Source organism: Spodoptera frugiperda, chromosome 23, assembly GCF_023101765.2.
Source record: "Spodoptera frugiperda isolate SF20-4 chromosome 23, AGI-APGP_CSIRO_Sfru_2.0, whole genome shotgun sequence".
Taxonomy (NCBI): Eukaryota; Metazoa; Arthropoda; class Insecta; order Lepidoptera; family Noctuidae; genus Spodoptera; species Spodoptera frugiperda.
Window position 1 is genome coordinate 5,346,821 of NC_064234.1, and position 19,292 is coordinate 5,366,112.

General features: G+C 35.9%; 1 protein-coding gene across 2 annotated transcripts in view; it reads left to right on the plus strand.

Annotated features, from left to right (window-relative positions):
* LOC118266873 (NAD(+) hydrolase sarm1) overlaps window positions 1–19,292 on the plus strand; it is a 70,277-nt gene that overhangs the window by 23,043 nt on the left and 27,942 nt on the right. The gene's annotated exons all lie outside the window — the stretch shown is intronic.

The following is a 19,292-nucleotide window of genomic DNA, read 5'->3' on the forward strand; positions in this document are numbered from 1 at the left end:
TGCTAAAAGAAAACTGTTGAAGGCAAATCCTCCGCCACCATGGCGTTCAATGTGTTAAAAAAAGCAACAGTGCTCTTTGATGAAACCAAAATCATCTATATAAGGAATCATCTATACCAACTCACATGCTAAGCACTGCGAAGCAGGGAGATAATGGCATACCCCCATTATGTTTTAGTCCAGTAGTGAACAGTCACGAACTGTTGATGTCAATAATATCTATGCTACATTAAATATAAGCAATATTGATATGAAGTCTAGCAAGTTCGTCGATGTATTTAAAATCTATGGCATGTCTATCGCCTTGTTTACTTTGTACATCAATCAGCCGTCTATATAAAATCGTTAGGTTTTTAAATAAATACGCCAGTCATGAGCCGATACGCGGAAAATTTCTATATACTGTGAAAAAGATAATAAATAACGTTTCAGTCATGGATAACTGTTACTAGAAATTTCTTCGACTAGACAAGGAAAACCTTTACAAAATACTACTTAAGAACAATATTAAATTATTAATATACAACGTCACGCCTTTTTATCTCCGAAAGGGTATGCAGAGGTGCATATTACGGCATGTAATGCCGCTATGCAATACGGGCACCCACTTTTCATCATTTGTGTTATAAGTCCCATGTAATAGGATGAGCCTATTGCCATATAATGGACACATTTCCTTATTCCGTCCTACTACTAATTTTCGAATGCAAGATGGTATGCAAGATCCCTTGTCCAAGTCGTACTTGCGACCACTCGACAAACGAGGCAGTCTTAAAAAATCTCAAATCTTCTGAATTATCTATATATTAATTTGAAAACTTTGGACCGCTTTTTACGAAAAGTCCGGACGTAGGAGCATAAAATCTTGGTATCACTTTTAGTTTATGTGTAGGAGAAGTGCAGGACGCTAATATTTTTCAAAAATAATGCTTATAAAGTACATTAAATCAATAAATAAAACATTACACACACATGCATAGTATCTGATCGTATTTGACAAAACGTCAAAATCTATAGACATTGCGATGATATTCTCACGTCTCATATGAAAAGAGTTTTACAAACGAGTTTGTTTGAGTTTGAGTTAAATAAAAATTATCCTTGAACGTATGTTAAGTGGTATTGTAAATTAAATCGTATATGGTTGAATTTCGACCACTAGGCGACCACTAGTTTAGGTAAATAGGTATGAAAATCTAAACCGGATCCCGGTAAGCCGGTGCCATTCAGTTTTTTTATGTAGATAATAGATATATAAACATTCCGTCATCGATTCGAAGTATCCTCATTGCGTGATAGTGGCTGTGACTCATGCATCTTATCATGCTACGACTATAACCCATAGTAAACAAATGTACGGAATGAATGTGAGCCAAGATTGTTGTGCGTAGTTTAAAAACGAATACCATTTTTGACCTCGATAGGTGAACCAAAGATAAAGCTGGATCCTTTTAAAATGCGTTCAGAAGCCAACCCGCCAGGCACAGAGATTTCCGGAGCTGCGGACTATCTAGCGGGTTTACCGTGGCTCCGACTCGAAAAGCAGGAGTAAGAACGGAGTGGTTTTTAGTTAGTAAGAGTCTGACACTCCCTCTAGCCTCGCTGAAGGCGGGAGAAGTGTAATTGGTTGATTTTCCCTCCCTAAAACCAAACCATTTTTGTTGAGGCTGTAGGTTTGCGGCCCAGAGACCTGAGACGGACTTTCACAGGGTGTTGGTGATGATGAGCAAACCAAAGCGCTCTCTGAGATACCTGATCCTTTTATACTACGATGTCCAACTCGTCTGCCAATCGTAAAGATTGTGGTTGCCTCTCTTTTGTAGGGAAGTCCAAAGTCCAACCGTACACTCTCCACGAATTGTTGATGTTGGTGAACCAAATATCGCGTTCTGAAAATAGATCTGTGATATAATTCCACAATACGAGTGGCTGGCTTGAGTTATTTCTAACTATTCGCGAGATCCAGGTGATCGCAACATTTCTCTATCAGATGTTCGCTGAACAACGTCTAGCGGTTTGCGTTCCAATTTTGTTATTGTAACTAACAGTTCTTTTATAACATGTCCGAATACTCAAACGCTACTCAATTTTAAGACGCTCTCAAATGTAGTTCTGTCACTATCAATTCTTTATAAAATGACAGAGATAGCACGATATTTAAGTACAACTTAAAATTGAGTAGCGTTTGAGTATTCGGGCGTAAGTAGGGCACTGTTTTTCATGCTTTTACTATTATGATTCATCTCTTACTATATTTATAGATGAGCAATTTAAATAGTTCGAGATAATTAACCGCCCACGACGTTGCTCGATTCAATATAAACATTAAAATGAATAAATATAATGTATGGGCGACCTTGTGTGCTCTAGACTACGATATATTACAATTAGAATCAATTACGTTTATACGACAATTTCTGATTGTTACCAAACTGTTTAAACTATAAATTGTCGAAGTTTGATTGGTTAAATCAATTTTACTGCTCAATTATTTGAGCACGAAAAGTGCATAACTACGTTCTTGTAAAAAGAATACATGCGCATTTTAAAACAATCTCAATACACATGGAAATAGGGCTGATGCCGTTTACCGAGTTTACCGAGGCTCCGGCTTGAAAAGCAGTAGTAGGAACGGGGTGGTTTTTAGTCAGTAAGAGTCTGACATTTGGAAGTTTTGCCCAAAAAATCCTGCATTTTTGAATCAGACAAACAAATCCTATTTTCATTGATAAAATACAGTTTATTATTAATGTAAAATGTTAGAAATGTGTACTCTTTCGTAGAACTTGTATTTAAAACTACATATACTGATGACTGCCTGTACATTATTATTGACTATTGTTTATCGATGACAACACCGTACTACATATACTACACTACATTTAGTAGACACCTACCTACGTAGTATAGAAGTACCAACGTATATTGACGTTAATATACGGCGAACGTTGTCATGTCATTAGAATAATTACTTCACACTTTAAAGTAGAAGTGTAAGTACTTAGGTAAGAGTGTATTTCCGTATGTTTATGGAAAGAGCAGAATGTAAATAGTAATACATTTATCGACAGTCACCATCCTCGCTCTTCTAGTGGGTATCGTGAAGGTGTACTAAAGGGGATATTTAATAGAGATCGGCAGCAGTGATGAGTGATAAGCTTGAATCCTTTTTTAGTACATGGAGGAGGCCTAAGGCTACAGTACAGCTGTGCATGGCACCACTTAGTTGGTTCTTCATGCCTTTTCTGTGATAAATCTCCAACCGACCTATGAATCTCTTATATAGAGGAGGCCTAACGTCCAGCAGTGGATGGCAACCCATAGCTGGTTCTTCGTGTCTTTTTTTCTGATAAATCTTCAACCCATCTACCAAACGAAGAGATTATGGCAAACCTTCTGATGAAGAGAAGTTCCAAACTCCAGCAGTGGACTATTGATGATGTTGATAAATATTGATTATATATTGACTAGCTTCTTCCAGGGGCTTCGTCCGTTATTTCGTAGGATAAAAAGTATCCTATGTGCTATTTCAGACCATAATCTGGCTACATCTGTTCCAAATTTCATCTCGATCCCTTCAGTCGTTTTGACGTGATTGAGTAACAAACATACACACATACATTCGCATTTATAATATCATCGTATATAATATGATTACAAGACATTGCGAACAGATGTTGAGTACATATTATAGTAGTTAATTATCATATCTATACCAATGTGTTTATTGGCTAATTCGTGAACTATTGCTATTGGCTAATACAGTCAACGTGAACTTTGACACTTTATTTTTGTTTGTCAGTTTAATAGTGTGTGAGTGTGCAATTTGGAAATATTGTTTTTTCTATTTTCTTTGACTGTTCTCAGTTTCCATTACATACATAACCTCACGCCTGCCCATGGAGGTAAGCAGAGACAATGCCAATTGCTACGAATCTTACATACCTCTTTCGCTTCATTAACAGTCATCAGTCTTTTCAGTAATAGTAAAAAAAATCTCGGTTAGGAAGTGGTATGGAATCTGGAATTATGCCCGATACATATCGATAGGCTCATCCTCAATCCCATTTATCTTATACATGGGATTCATAACACAACATAAATGGTGAAAAGTGGGTGTTACATATCATCATTATTATTATGTATACCTCCTGCCTACACCTTCAGGGATTAAAAAATGTGATATTCTATAGTGCCAAGTTAAAATTCAATAATATTGAAATTGCATAATATAAATAAATATACAACAAAAATAAAATAATAAAGTAAATGCTAAGGTTACAGTAGACATTTAAATTTCTATAATACGCATATTAAATGCTATTTGATATTTAATATGCGTTTGGCGGCAAAACGTAAAGTATCTTATTACAATCATCGTTCTGTCATTTCATTTGGCATTTGATCTTAGAAAATGTTTACAACGCCTTTTTTATGTATTTTTACATACAGTTGCCAATTTTGCATGAGCTTAGGTTTACAAAAATATTAGTGGTGGCTAATTTACTTGTTGTATATTTCTTTCTTATATTTTGTCTCGTGTTCCGTTTTGTATGTTCCTTTTTTTATAGCATTTATATAACAATCACCCTCATTACCAACCAATTTTGTTTAATTATAATGAGATTATCATGTAATTAATAAATTTCAGTTTATTTCAAAAGAAAAACCTTTATTTAAACGATTGATTATGCATAATTTTTACGGCGACTACGTACCACTTAAAATTCGTTTACGCTGCGGCTACGCAGTTGTAGACGATGTGCAGTTGTCGCAGCACCGAAATGGACGACGTAGTAGCCGCGTATACGCTGCGTAGGTCTGCTTCACATCGCGTAGTTTCGTAGTCGATGTGTAGTAGTTCTAGTAGCCACATAGATGGCGTAGTAACTCCGTAGACGACACGTAGTGTAACTCATAGTGTTTCGTAGTCAATGTGCGGTAGTCGTAGCACCTACGCTGTGTAGGTTTTCTACACACCGCGTACTAGCTGCGTAGACGCCGCGTAAGTTTTCTGCAAATCTCGTAGTGTTCCATAATCGCCCACAATCGATATAATAAAGATCAATTTTATTGGGGGCATTTTTTCTGTTTTGCTCTATTTTGAATGTAAATACTTGCACTAAGTTTTACATCTTGATAAAAAATATGCCTGTAATAACTGAATGATAGACATTTCAAGAATCATAAAGGCACGAAAATACTATTATCTCTTAAAAATAACGTGACGTATCGTACGTCAAATCGTATATACATTGGAAACAAACACGCACTTAGTAAATGGCATTCAATTACCACGTTGACTTTTCACCGCTTTGCCGCGTGTGGTCTCGACAATCGAGTGGCTAATATTAATAGGGTTGCCTCCTCCACATAACAATGTGTCGAGGTCGTTTCATTGATGATCTTAATAAACAGTGTCAATCTTATTTAAACCTATGAGTCGGAATTAGCTCGTCGGCCGACCGACGGCCATTCATGATTCTTAATTGTTACTTCACACTTTTGTTTACAAGATTAATGAATGGCAATCTGATTATGATAATTAATGTAATGCTGGTCCATTATAGATGTGACGATGACGATGATGATTAAGTAATTAAGTTTATATGTCCATTGTAAATGTCACGTTAGGTTTTTGTTGATTGGTTATTATGAAATGAGGAGATGAGTAATGATAGATGCATGTTGTAAAAAAACTCTTTATGTTACTGTTGTTTCGATGTTTGATTATTATATTGTTAGTAAGTATAGAACAACCTTATCCATAGTTGTGACGAAACGATGTTACTGATGCGACTACGCTCTACCTAGCGGGTTAACGGGGCTCCGGCTCGAAAAGCAGGAGTAGGAACGGTGTGGCTTTTAGTTGGTAAGAGTCTGACACTCCCTCACTCAAGGCGGGAGAAGACATTTGATGATTTTCGCCCCTACAATTTGCTTGATAGACAATTGATTACATTTTCTTTACTTTGATTGACTAGATTATAGAAATCAATGAAAACATATAATACACACACAATCTCACACTGCATTAGTAAACAAGCGATATTGTTTGGAATGTTCAATAAAAAAATATTTTAATGCATCGTGTGTCATGGATTTGCATTATCTTTCTATAATACCTAAGGCATTTAGAGAATACCTAAGGCATTAAGTCTGCCAATTCACTGTCTAAGTATGCGCAATGAAATTAATTAATAATCGTAGATACTGATCAAATCATTCGATCCTATTTAGTTTATCGATTATACTATAATAAATCGAAGGTTTCGTATTGCATTCTTATAAAGATTATTTCTTTATCGTCTTACGAAATCTCGGGTGGTCACAAATTTTCGGTGGCAACCACATTTTACAGTTTAAGTAGGTACTGGAGCGTTTTGTAATTTGTCAATTATGGTTACGGAACGGAAGGCGAGATTGGACCGACATTACCATTTGCGCTGGATTAAGAGATAAGCATGTTCCTGAGGCCTTCAGCCTGTGTATATTGGGCATATTTTAGCATTTTTATATAGTGAAGATGTAGTACAAATATACATATGCGTTTGTCGTAGAATATGAATATCTAAGAGTTGAAGTAGATGATGAATGAAACCAGAAACTATATCAGTCATACAGCTAATTGGCGAGTACATATAAATAGAGGAGATATTTTTATAAAAATAGAAAGAATTAATGTTTATAGCTACAACTTGTTGAACAGACATAGTCTTGAAATAACAGACATTCTGACTGACTGCGACAACTTTCTCCATAATTTGTTAAACAGGCGTAAAGCGATCGTTTATCAGAACAATACTGATGTCCGAATACTCAAACGCTACTCAATTTTAAGACACTCTCAAAACTAGTTATGTCCCTATCATTTCTTTATAAAATGACAGAGATAGCACGATATTTAAGTACAATTTAAAATTGAGTAGCATTTCAGTATTCGGTCGTAAGTATTATACGTCTCCGGAGCTGCGGACTACCTAGCAGGTTTACCGGGGCTCCGGCTCGAAAAGCAGGAGAAGGAACGGGGTGGTTTTTAGTCAGTAAGAGTCTGACACTCCCTCTCGCCTCGCCCAAGGCGGCAGAAGTCATTGGATGATTTCCCCATTAAAAAAAAAAAAAATATATAAATTATACGTCACAGCATTGTGAGAAGTCTGTTGTCTTCTCAACAAAGTGCGTTGCCCCTGACGACCGGCGGCGGCGTCGCCGGTGCACTATAAACCTAGGTACACAAATTCTGTCGCAAGCAGCCGGTGTCATATTTCCTCTTTATTCAATTTCCCTGCGTCCGCGCAAGACTGACATGTCCGGTTTTGTTGGACAGCGTGGGCATTAGCCGACTTACAGATTCGTTTGGGCAAAGCACGTGCCGACCTAAATATGTCGGGATATTTTAATGTTTTAATTCATTGTATGTTCAGTAAACTTCTTCTTAGCCAGAGGAAGAGGATTTCTTAGATTTGTTTGTTGTACATCATTTTTGGGCTTTCCTTTAGATAGTTGTAGAGTTTTAGATAATTTTATTGTGTCTTTACCTCCTATTTTCTATATGTTTTGCAGTTTGTTTCACAGTTTAAATTACCAGTAAATCATAATATTCTCACCTTTCCTTAAAATGAGTCATTGATATATAATTTCATCAGTAATACATGTCGATGTTTTAATAGTGCACACGTACCCACTGCATTTTCCAGTCGAACGCCACAATACAAACGTCAGCAATGTGCACGCTAGCTACATTTTGCTTTACTTTATTTTTCAGGCGTTACTATCTTTTGTCATACAATGCATTATTTATTGAATAACTAATAGACATGGATTGTAACCCGGCATTAATAATCAGTGCACATATAAGATATTATCATAAGATAAATTTATTAATTTATACAATTTGTGCACGTAAACTAGTGATAAATAAAATTAAATTAAAACGAGATTAGATACAAGATTCGTAGCGATTTTAATACATATAAAACATATTACATGACACATATAGAGAACACCATGACATTTTAGGCAACAACATCTGGACAAAACCTCAATTTGTAGACCATTCTTTAGATTAGGAACTTCAAATGTGTTAAACAATTCCAAAGTCAATGAAACTCGAAGGTCAGTAAAGACTGGGTTAGTCTGTATTGTTCATGGTGCTAGCTGCTAGTCTAACCAAACCAAACCAAATTAACATAACTGTAGCCATTATCATGGGTTTTGGGCTGAGTGGTGAGTCATTAAGCAAAGAACAGCCAACGAACTCAGGATGTGGCTCCGTCAACATGGCTGATTTATCACTATTTAAGTAAAGTCTGCCTTCTTATGAAAACTATTTGATTGGTAAATAGTAGGTAATTTTTGTACTTTGTACTTGTGGCGACACCTGACAAGTGACAGATGACAGAAGTCGCACATAGACTATCGACGAGCAAATCAACGGATGACGTCATAAATATCCTGTATCGCACAAGTGAAATTTACTTGCGAATTAACACGGATAGAAAATCCCAACGATTAACAGTTGGGCAGAAAGCCCGCCAGGCATGATCACCTCGCCTGGTCGGAGGATCCTCCTTTTCTTAAAGAACTTTACTCTCTGTTTCCTAAATACTAGTATGCTAATTATAATTCAACTAAAATGTTCGTTCATTACGTATAAGGCAACTAAGAATTTTAATCGTGTGTTTATTATTATCGGCCTTTTTGGGATTAGAGTAAAGGGATGGGATTGTGGCTTCTATAACCTCACTCACACAGCAAAACACTACGCTTCGGTTGTTTCACGCACGTTGGTCTATTGAGGCCGTGGTATCACTCCGGTCGAGCCGGCTCATGCGTGCCAAAGCTCTTCCCACCTTTACCTAAAAAGGTCGGAAAATTATTATGATGGGGGGGATTTCCGATTCTCAAAATTCTTTGCATTAACATTCACTTCAGAAATATGACTAATAGGTAGAAAGCAATAGACTTTCCCTTCTTAGGTACACAGAACGCGGGTTTTGCTCTTGCACAAACACTAAAGCTAATCCTTCGTGGAATAAATATCGAAAGAAAGACAAATTTTAACATAGTAACTTTTTTAATTAATTAATTTTTAAGGCCTATTTCACCACCTTCATATAAGTGCCCGATAAACTTATTTGACAGATAGTGCATACAATTACAATCTTAATTCAAAGTTATCTGATACATAGTGGTTATCCAGACATTGTGACACAAGTCCTTAGTTAACTAGTCTATAAATCAGTAACAATGTACCTTGAAATCTTGCTACTAAGATAGAAAACAGTTGCTTCTTTGTGCGCAGGCGCCGTATTGTCGTATGACCTAGTCGGTACCACATAAGGAACTGAAACAATCACTTCGGTACCATAGAAGATAATTTCTTCCTTTACTTTGATCAGTAGATATTTGTTTTGTTGTTTGTAAATGGTAATTATTTGTTGCCTATCTGTAAAAATAAAATATTTACTGGCTCTTATCTTAATTTATTAAGTGTGGGTGTTCCATGCTTCGGCACAAATGGGCCGGCTTAATCAGATGCCACGGCCGCAGAAAACCGACGTGAAACACGAGGCTTACCGAAGGCCCAATCTTCCCAATCTTCTCAACCTCCGATTCCCTAACAATCCTTAAATTCCTAACAGTCGTAGTACAATAAACCGCAAGACGATAGTACTATCACTCATCCCAGAGGTATAGAAACAGCCTACTAGCATTACCACGCGGTATCAAAAGACATTTTCTAAAAATCTGTCACCAGCTTTCTCTGATAGACCCAAAACCTTTAAAATTTACAATTGTAATTCTCATCTTATGTAGATACGAGTAGGAAGTCTATAAATTCAGAATTGGCCAACCACCGGCTGTTAATGATGGTTCTTAAATAACTTACATAACTATGCTCTTTGATCTAAAAATATCGAAAGAAATTGTATATAAAGAATAGAGTGAATTTACTAGAAAGTTACTTAAACAAATGCCTATAGGAAGACGACTGTCTGTTTGTTTATCCGCCCTAAATACCGATGTAGAAATAGATGTATTTTATAACAGTTTATTTTTAAATCCGCTGCCTGTAACAATTTAAATTTAAATCTGGGTTTATGTTACATAATGCCTGTATATTATGTTTATCTCTCTCTAAATGGGACCTCATTGACTTTGGATTGGATATGATAGTATTTTTACTTCGATTTTTCGATTACAAGATTTTGAGATTTAGATCCAAGCATTGTACTACCTAGCGGGTTTACCGGGGCTCCAGCTCGAAAAGCAGGCGTAGCAACAGGGTGGTTTTTAGTCAGTAAGAGTCTGACATTCTCTCTAGAGAAGACTCATACGGGTTTTCTCACATTGTAACTTACCTAAATATGTAGCAGCATCATAAATGCCTTAGTATACATTTTATCCTTATAAGGACATAAATTAGGTTACCTAAACCAGGTGGTAGTCCAATAAAATGACTAAAGTTTACGTAAAATTATTACGTCAAAACATGAGCAACTCTATATGAATCAACCTCTTAATAACAGTAGGATACGAAAATTTACCTATAGGCATTATCATTTCGAGATATATCTCCAATTATGTCATAATTTAAAACTATTTTACATGCTTAATTGCTCCTACTATGACTAGTCGTGAATAGCAAACTGCCATACTTTAGTAATACCAACCCGTCATTGTTTAATTATCTCGTCTATTTCTTTAGCAATTTTTATCAAGATCAGTTCAGCTGTTTAGGTGTAATAGTAACTTTAATTTGTAATGTTAATACTTTGCACGCTTGCTTGCAGACAGAATACAATGAGTTTTAGGCTGTTAGTTCTTTTTTTGTAAAATATGTATTTCTTGCAAATAAATGAATTTGTATTTGTGTAAATATTACAAACAGTCTTAATTTTGAATTTGTATCGAATATAAAAATTAGAATTCTATATTTATAAATATTCAAATTTTTTTTAAGTTAAGGTAGGGGAGAAACTATTAATAGATGACGCATACTTTATAACTTCTATAAACATAAACACTGATTAATTCAAAATCCCTAGAAATTGAATTACTATGAATTAGATTTCACATAAATCGATCACGTACTCATCATAGGATAGTCAGCAATATTTGCTATGATTATCTTGCATCTGCAAAATTCATATTAGTTTGAAATTTGTCACCCCATACACATGAACAAGACGAATATGAGTGATATATTCAATGCATGAATGCTATTCGATAACAACTGAAGCAGTTACTAAGAAGTTTTTTGACTAAACTGTATAATCTTATTATTTCTTATGAACAACCATCGTACGATAATGTGTGTGTTACTAACTGTTCAAACAGTGTTAGGTTTATCCTAAACCTGAGTAACCATGAATCATGCGATAGCGTTACACTGCGATGTGGTCACAGGATAACATTTTTCTTTAAAGTTTTAACAGAGAAATCATAAAAATCGTGAGTTCACATTTCGATACAGTTGATCGTAATATGACTCAAATACTTAGAAGCCGGCAACATATACACGATACAAACAGGTAAAAGATGCAATTTGTGAGTAAACAAGTCACCAGTTATTTCCATATTAGATCATAGCATACGCGTAGGCGCAGAGAATATATGAACTTCATTTAGACATCATTTTATAGCTATAAATGTTGCTTTTCCCACGACAATGGGTGCCAATTTAAAAGCGGGGCGCATATTCTAGAAATAGAACGAGAAGTGGGCAGTTCATGGCTTTAAAATACACCAATCATGTATGAACGCGAAAATATTGGTACAAGTACAAGAAAAGTTTAGATCGAATCTGTACAGTTGTTTTCTTGCCAAACTTATTAAAAATATTATAAGAGAGCGTTAAAAAATTGTTAAATCATCGTCAAAAGTAAAAAGATGTAATCGATAGCTTCTGAATAATATAAGTTTTTTAAGGGGGGAAAATCATCCAATGACTTCGCTCACCTTGGGCGAGGTGAGAGGGAGTGTCAGACTCTTACTGATTAAAAACTAATCTGTTCCTACTCCTGCTTTTCGAGCTGGAGCCCCGGTAACCTCCTAGGTAGTCCGTAGCTCCGAGGAATAATATTAGTAACTTCAACGTAATTTTGATTAAATCATACTTAAAGCATGTCTTACAAAGATTTTATAAACGTCTCATAAATAGTTTACGAGCATTTAATAGAAAGAACAATGACACACCCATATTTTACGCACACTGACATAATTTCATTACGTTTATGAATGAACTCGATCATTTGACATCAACTTACGTACGAACTAATGAAATCATCGCTCCAGTGATTCATTTAAATAGCTCCAAAGGAATTTAGTAATTATATGTGTTATACATTTTGTATGACATTCTAAAATTTGCATACTGAATATTAATTGGATGATATCATGAATATTTGTGTTTAAGGCAAACCTATCAGACAAAGGTATCACAGGAATTTTATCTTGTCGTCTTAAAGTGTTCAGATATAAGGCAAAATAGATTTTATGTCATAACTTAACGATTTGTTTTTGATACGAGTGTGCCACGTGACGATTTAGTTTGTTTTATATAGAGACATCGTTATTCTTATTAGTATACATTTGCATAATTAATTAAAGAGTAGGACAGATGTATCTGCAGACTAGCAAACATTTCCTTATTTAAGAAATTGATAACATAATAATATTTGGTCATCTATTTTATCTATAATTAGCTAAAAAATAAGTACCAACTATAAAATAAATAAAACAAAATAACATGTTTTGCGAAGTTCCTTTTTCAAGCCAAAGAATTAAAGTCACTCTCAAAGTAAATAACTAGATTTAAACTGACTATCATTTCCTACAGTTTACTAGGAAGTGTCGCGGTACCAATATACCTATTACCTAATTATCTACGCAATGAAGTATTTTATCGAAAAAATATATCTATGGCAAGATATTAATAGTACAGGGAAAAGGAACCTAATTATCGGCATTCGTCTATTGATTGGCTGATACGATACGTTCTGTTATCGTAACTTTGAAGTTAGATAAGAGCCAAAGATTTTTGTCCTACCTGCTACCTAGAAAGAAGTAGTATATTACTTCATCAACAGCCTATTGACAGTCTACTTCTAAACTATAAAACTCCTTTACAAAAGAAGGATTGCTGAGTTTTTGGATTATAATAATTGAGGGCTTTTTAATTTTAATGGGGGCGAAAAATCCAATGACTTCTCTCGCCTTGGGCGAGGTGGGAGGGTGTTTCAGACTCTTACTCACTAAAAACACCCTGTTCCTACTCCTGCTGTTTGAGATGGAGCCGCGGTAACCCGCTAGGCAGTTTGCAACTCCGGGTCGGCATCAGCCCTACTGGGGATCGTCTAGTCTGATGGCTCTTTGAGTACGTACGCATTATGATCGGTTATGTTAATAATTTTAGCCTTTAGAAACACGATAAGGTTAGCTATTAGTCTCTCTTAGCTAGTAGCACTTATGACATCTGCTGCGGAACGATAGGTGTGGTGACAAATAGTGAACTCTGCCGTCACTACGCAGCACATGCATCACATCAACTGCAACAAAAACAAGGAAATATTTCTTGACAATGTACTAACAAATGATTCACAAAATTGTGACAATAACTCATTCAGTTATGATTACTATGAATGGGCATTACGTGAAAGTTTACGTTCATTCATACTGGCTTACTTAAGTTTAACGATAAAGAAGCCAGGAAGCAGGAAAATGTCGGTATTTTGTTTCGTTATCCTTTGTTGAATTGAAGTCATCAAGTTTTGTCGAAATGTATTGTATGTGGTGATGCGACATCAATTTGTCAATTACAAAAAAGCCTATACTTATTATTGTTTCCATATTAGATCAGGTTCTTTGATGAGTCGAATGTACAACAGACGCAAAAATTAAAAATCGTTAAAATCGTTTCTTTTAAATCATCTGATTTACGTGAAAACTATGTGGTGTCGTCCAAAGGAGTATTTTACGAATATGCTTCACAATCAATATAGCTAATCGTAAACATTAGTATTATTTTAGTAGGTACCTAATTATTAGAATTTAATACTTCAAACACGTTTTTAACGATTTCATTAAAACGTCTGTGTTTACATTGCTATTCACGCGACTATAACTTAATGATTTACAAAAATTAACATATACATCTTACCTAATCAAGTTCGTATTCATAATTTTTTAAACGATTGTAACCAAAGACGGAGCAGTAAAAACTTAAAGTGGACAATGAACGTGGTAGATAAAAGCATAATATTCTAATTTATCCCAGAGTACAACGTGGGACGATACTAAACTTAAACAAATAACTTTACGTCCACTCTATTGGGATGTCCTGTCCAGCGATACGGTCGACAAGTTTATTTGCACCAGTACTTATTGCCCAACGCCGTATTAAAACGACTGTGCACAACTGTGTCGGATTACATACCACATATTACTGTGTAATAACAACACAGAATTACTTGTGTTCCCAATTGGAAAACGACTGCTATTATGTTTACGTACAATTTAGGCTTTAAGTCGACGCCTACAATTCGCTAAGGACGCTATGGCAATGTCAAACAAAATGATTCAATTTAGAATTGTAACCTCGGCTGTACAATGTAATAGGCCAGGCTCGGATGTGCTTCACTAAACAACAGGAAAAATGATAAAGGAAAGGATCCATCTAAATTATTCGTCGGAATAAAATTGAACATATCAAAGTTCAGTATAGTTTTATAAATAATACACACACCCACAACTTCGCCTTTTATCCCTGACGGGGTAGGCAGAGGTGCACGTTACGGCATGTAATGCAGCGATAAATTGCCATATCCTGGACTCCGTGCTGCTACCGTGAAATTTTCGAAAATCCGAAAAAAGCCCAGTAATACTTTGCCCGACCCGGGAATCGAACCCGAGACCCCTTGTTCGGCAGTCGCACTTGCGACCACTCTACCAACGAGGCAGTCATTTAATAAATAATACTAAACATATAACAGTGAATACAATGATTGTTGTAGTCCACACGAGTAGCGCCTCGTCTTTACTATTCACTACTATCAATATTCAGTTAGCCGTTCTCAAACACACCATTGAGATAGAGGCGTGGAACCGACCGTCTTGTTTTGGTTAAATCTGCCTATATTTACTAACAAAGCTAGCCTAGAGTTATTGTGTAGCTATATTTTGATTCGGTTACACCTTTCATAACGTAAAAATGTTTTGACAATTGTCAGTTGATGTGTACTTTGTTACAAGTTACAACAAGAGGCCCTGGGGATATTCCGTTGGATTTAGTCATATGGTTTTCACAATTCCGATCCGGTTCCTCTGTGCGTCCGTGTGAACGCATTCACCTATGCTGCGTCAAAGTTTAGCAATTTGAAGAGAGGGGAAAGATATAATCTTGCTTTAGCAGATAGATATCAACTTATATAATCGTATATATATTCTCCATCACGCAAACTGCAAATAAAGTAGAAAAAACAACGTTTAATTTAATGCAATGTTGTTTTTTTTTGCCGCTGAGAATTTAATTATGCATTTAACTGTGTCGAGTTCCACATTAAGTTCAAATTGTTACGTTGGATGTTTTTAAATGCTTTTAATGAATACGTTCTTTAGGTAGAAAACAAGTTGATATGATAGTCAGCATCTAATGTAATTTAATTCTACTTATACCTACAGCTGTGAAGATATCGACTAAGTAGTGGCAAAGTTTTATTATTTATGTATTCATTTATTGGACAACGTAATTTTTTTTTTGCGGAATAAGCCGGTAAACCATCATACGGATCAACTGATGGTAAGCAATCGCCGCCGCCTATTGACACTTGAAACACCAGGGGCGTTACAAGTGTGTTACCGGCCATTTGGGGGAATTTAAGGGTTGTTGGGGAATCGGGGATTGGGAAGGGGGTTAATTGGGGGCTCCGATAACCTCACTCACAACAAAACACAACGCAAGTGTTGTTTCACGTCGGTTTTAGGCCGTGGTATCAATCCGGTCGAGCCCATTCGTGCCGAAGTATGGCTCTCCCACACTTAAGAAGCACTTCCACACATTAAATACTACTAGTACAGTACATGATCCTGTTAGGGCGTAGCAATTTGTCTTATAGGTAACTTAATAATCATCTAATTATTATTAATAGGTACATAAGTATTATACTTTACATATTATTTTTGTTTCCGCTACTAATTGCTCAACTTACTTTTACAAAAAAGATATTAATCACGCTTTTTCTAGAAAATATAAATGCGTGCTACGCATTACCTACAATATAGTTTCACGTGGAAGTATTAATCTTTTTCGTTAGAAAATGATGACTCTATCACCGTTTTTCCGAAAAACGCCAGCTACATAAGTATTAATTCTTTTCTTTAGTAAGAATTAGGAAAACTTTCCTTCCCTATAAACCTTTTTGTATCGTTATGTAATTCTTAGTAAATCAATTACTTAAACCAAAAGTGGGAGAGCCACGCTTCGGCACGAATGGGCCGGCTCGACCGGAGTGATATCTCTCTCGTTTACTCACAGAAAACCGCTTGCGTTGGGTAAGTAAGGTTACCCGAGGCCAAATTACCCTTCCCAATCCCCGATTCCCCAACAACCCTTAAATTCCTAACGCCCAAAAGGTCGGCAACGCACTTGGTGTGCCCATGGACGGCGGCGATTGCTTACCATCAGGTGATCCGTCAGTTCGTTTACCGGCTTATACTATAAAAAAACAATACAAGTTACAAATCGAATACTTCCCTGACATACATTTAACATTTGCAACCAGTTACATTAGCTAAAAGATATTATTCTAATCAAGATCTCATCTCAGTCATTCTGTCATATTGGAAGAAAAAATGGTTTACAATGACCGTCGGCACTTCCCGTGACGACACGGATCTCCCTCCGTGTTGACATTAGAGGCACGTGCTTCTTAGATAACAGTTGTAAGTTATAATATAACATAACTGTCAGCAGTAAACTGTTACCAACACACACTCACGTGTTTTTTCTGCCATTCACTACACTCTTTAGTAATAGGTATACCTATTGTTTTATTTAATGTCCGTGAAATACTCTACAAAGCTAAAACAAAATTATTATTATTAGAAACTAGCTTCTACCTGTGGCTTCGTATACCTATAATAAAAGTCGGTTAAAAGTATTATATCACCCAAGTCAGCTCATACCATATATCCAGAATACGGAATATAAAACCTAAATATCCACAAAATACGCATGCATTGGCGCTAGTGTTGCAACTCAAGAGTATGGGCATAACACAATAATGGATGTTGATCGATCGGAATTGTATTTAAGAGTAAGCCCCAGGTTTATTAGAAAACTGCTACCCAGTCTCTGTAGACGTCCCTTACTAAACTTTAGACAACACCGCGGAAAGAATAGGGATGGTTGTTTATATTCTAACGTGTTGTTATCACCCGACATGAATCTTACACAATTTACTTAAAAAAGATATATTTCTGTTGTTTCCCACGCACCCAAGACTTGACAAATGTCCTCAGTATGATATCTGATTTCCTTATGCAAGCGATACCATGTTTGCTTGTGTTGCTAACATTTTTGCGTGAGGTTGCGTATCGCCCAGAGCAAATTACGCAGGGCTTGGAATATCAAATTAGTTGCGTTATACATGCCTACGGTGATGTTAAAGGTTTTGATAATATTCATATAATAAAGAAGATTTTTTTAGTTTGTTTGTAGTCTAAAGGCTCATAAACTACTGAACATATTTAGACAGTTGTTTCACTTAAAGAAAGCTTTAATATTAAAAATAATGCCGGGACTGGATCAAGTTTGATATAAAGAGTTATTCAGCATATACTTGGAATTATGCACGGTATGTAGCGACACAATGACGTGATTTACCATAAATGGTCAAAAATTGACCTACCCTAATTGGTATTTCAATAAAAATACCTATGGGACTGCATTTTCCTTCCGAGATTGAGTTGGCGTTATGTTACCTGTTCCTTTGTATTAAGGATAGATTCGTAATAGCAAAAAGAATAATTGGTATTATTTAAGAAGGTATAGGTACACGGCATTTTGCATGTCATTGTAATCACATCACCAGTTGGTGACGAACGAGTGGAAAATACGGTGTACCTCATGTCATACGCAAATAGTAACCGTTTGCGCATGACCTAAAACTGAATATAGAGTAACTTAGAGGTCAAAACAGTGCAAAGCTCACGTAAACCATGTTCATAATACTACTAGCTTAAGATGGCGGCTTCCCCTGCGTTGATAGGATAAAATATTGTTCAAATTCGTTCAGTAGTTTTTGCGTGAAAGAGTTATAAGTGACTTTGTCATTTAAGTAGGTATAATATTACTAGGATATAATAATATTTTTATGAGATAGCGGGCAAACTAGCAGATGTATCACCCGACGATAATCGATCAGCACCGCCTATAGACACCCGCAACACCAGGGAAGTAACAGGCGCGTTGATTGTCCCGTAAGATTAACTTAGCATTTATAACATTAGTAAGTTTCTCTTCTAAGGACTTTGATCCGAAGATAAGTCTATTATTAGCTTAGTAAGACTGAGTAAGCAGCTTTAGTTGTTCCGGATGGCTAGTGTCTTTGTGCTGCACTCTGTAGTGCATCTCCACAGCAACGTGACTCCAAACGTAAACAATATGGACGGGGAAATGGCGACGCGTGTATTGTATGAATACTTACATATATGTACCTGATTGCCATGTAATACTATACTGTTACTATGTACCTACTGTAGAAACTACATTTGTCTACGATATATCTAATTAATGTCAAGATATTCAGTAATAAAGTTGTTAGGAAAGTGAAATTAAATTAGGTAGGTTTCATTTTTACTTATTCATGGACCTATGACGAACAGGGTATTTACAAATGGAAAAAAAGTGTGTGATATTTGACTTTCCTGCGTTTGTCATTAAATAGATTGAAAACAAAAACAAACAAGTGAAGCGAGCAAGATCAAACTGTAGGCAGTTGTCCCACCGGCCTTGTATATGCATCTCTTTTGTTTACACGGAAAGTATATCTATTGTACGCTTGAGCGAGAAAATAGCCGATAGTTAGTCGTTCACTCGCCGTTGGTGGGACAACTGCCTTAGCTTAGAAACTTATAATAGATACAATTGTGTTACTTCGAAATAGGTACAAAACTAATTATGAGGATTATAATAATAATTAAAAACAGTTTGCAGTAAAAAGGAGCGGCTTAAAGCCAATTTTTCAATAATATCAACTTACCTAGTAATCATCAATTCTACGAAGTCA